Below are 2,500 nucleotides of genomic sequence, written 5' to 3'. Positions count from 1 at the left end.
ACTGTCCTATTCGGTTACATAAATCCGTCAAACATCACTATACTCTGCATAATGTACAATAGGATAACCAGCCATATCCAAAAATAAATCGCTAAGGAAGAGTTGTTGGGGAGCTTAACCGACGATAATACCGGCCCTGACATTTCGTTATTGGATAATTTCGCCGATTAAGAAATCTCCCTAGCACCTCTTCCTTACCGATTTATTCCTGGATATCGTAAGCAAATATTCGCCTTTTGCTTACGGTATTCTTCACACACACACACACACACACACACACACACACACACACACACACACACACACACACACACACACACACACATACACACACACAAGAATACCGTCAAGAAGTATTATTATTATTATTATTTTTTTTAATATATATAGTGGTCGAAATTCCACCCCGGTATAAGACTCCAGTTATACGAGTACCGGATTGTGGTGTTGTGGTGTAGCCCTTCCTTACGCTTCCTTCTTCATCGTCTTAATACAATCTTAAGACAGTTTCATTTCTCTCTCTCTCTCTCTCTCCCTCTCTCTCTCTCTCTCCGGACGATTTTTTCTTAATTAGGCCGTTAATTAGCTTCTTCAGTAATTACCTGCCCTTCTAAGATAATGAATAAATAAATAGATAGATAAATAGATAGATAGATAAATAAATAGATAAATAGATAGATAAACAAAGATGGCGTCCTTGAGCCCAGCCGTCCAGTGAACTGTGTAATAATGGTGATTACAATTTTGATTTTTTTTTTTTTTTGAGTGTGGTGTTCTCTTGTAAAAAATTCGTGGTAGGCCTTGGAGAGAGAGAGAGAGAAGAGAGGAATATTGTGTGTGTGTGTGTGTGTGTGTGTGTGTGTGTGTGTGTGTGTGTGTGTGCGGAATTATGGCCACACCCGCCACACGACTGACACGCTCATCTCGTCACTCCATTCCCCCCTCCCCCCTTCTCCCCATTCACCCCTTCTCCTCCCCCCCTCCCTCTCCCCTCTCTTCTCTCATCGCTTCCCTCCCCTTTACCCTCTTCTCTCTCGTCTCTTCCCTCTCCTCTTCTCACCCCCTTCTCCTTTCCCTCCCTCTCCTCCCTTCCTCTCATCTTTTCCGTACCATCTTCCTTATCCTCCCTTCCCTCCCTTCATCCCTCCCTCTCCCTTCCCCATCACTCTTCCTTGTCCCCTCTCCCCCTCTTCTCCTCCATCTCCCCTCTCTTCTTCTCTCCCTTCTCTCACCCCCCTCATCTTCTTTCCCCCCCCCTTCTTCTTCTACAGTCCCTTTCCATTCGATCTTCTCTTCCCTTCTCTCTCTCTTCTCATTCCTCCTTTCTCCCTTGTATCTTCTCCCTTCATATCTTCCCCCTTCTCCCGTCACGTGACTCCCCTCCCCTTCCGTCTCCTCTCTCCTCTTTTATTAATTCTTTACCTCTCTCCCTTTTCCTTATTCTTCCTGCCCTTCCCTTCCCTTCCCTTCCCTTCCCTTCCCTTCCCTTACTTTCCCTTCCCTTCCCTTCGCTTCCCTTCCCTTCCCTTCCCCTTCCTTTCCTTTCCTTCCCTTTCCTTTCCTTCCCTTCCCTTCCCTTCCCTTCCCTTCCCTTCCCTTCCCTTCCCTTCCCTTCCCTTCCCTTCCCCTTCCTTTCCTTTCCTTTCCTTTCCTTTCCTTTCCTTCCTTTCCCTTCCCTTCGCTTCCCTTCGCTTCGCTTCCCTTCCCCTCCCTTCGCTTCCCTTCCCTTCCCTTCCCTTCCCTTTCCCTCCCTCTCTTAATTTTTCTCTTCCTTTCTCCTTGTCCCCTTCCTTCCTTTCTTCCCATTCCCCTCCCCTCTCCTCCCCTCTTTTCCTTGCCTCCCCTCCCCTCTCTTTCTCTCCCCTTCATTCCATTAATTTCTCCTTTCCTTCCTCTTGTCCTTCCTTTCTTCTCTCCTCTTTTCCTTTCCTTTTCCCCTCCTTCTCTCCTTTCCCTCCCTCCCCACTCTCTCTCTCCTCCCTTTTTTTCCCCTCTTCCTTCGTCCACATATGGCCTCCATTCTGGGCTGGAGGAGTGGAGAGACGGAGGAGGAAGAAGTGAAGGAGCAGGAGGAAAAGGAAGAGAGGAGGATGAGAGATGTTGATGGTGATGGCTGTGTTGATAACGATAGCGACGAGGAGGAGGAGGAGAGAAGAAGGGAAGAAAGAGGAGGAGGAGGAGGAAGAGTGAGGAGAGGAGAAAGGAAGGAAGAGGAGGAGGAAAGGAAGAAGACAGAGAGGAGCGAGGAGACGAAGAGAGGAGGGGGGGGGGAAAGAGGAGGAGAGAGGGACGGAAGTGTGGAAGGAAGAGGAGGAGGGGAAAAAGGAGGAAGAGGGTGGCAGAAAAGGAGGTGAGAAGAGGTTAGGGAGACATGGGAGAGTGAAAGGAGAAAGAGGAGGAGAAGGAGAGGTGGAAGAAGAGGAGGGGAGAGGTAAGGAGGAGGAAATGGCACGAAGAGTGTGAGAAAAAGAAAAGAAAAGGAAGAGAGTAAAGATGGGAG

This window comes from Coenobita brevimanus, chromosome 24 (genome assembly GCF_032717465.1).
Source record: "Coenobita brevimanus isolate Jiangsu-jjx chromosome 24, ASM3271746v2, whole genome shotgun sequence".
NCBI lineage: Eukaryota > Metazoa > Arthropoda > Malacostraca > Decapoda > Coenobitidae > Coenobita > Coenobita brevimanus.
Note: the sequence above shows the minus strand (reverse complement) of the source record.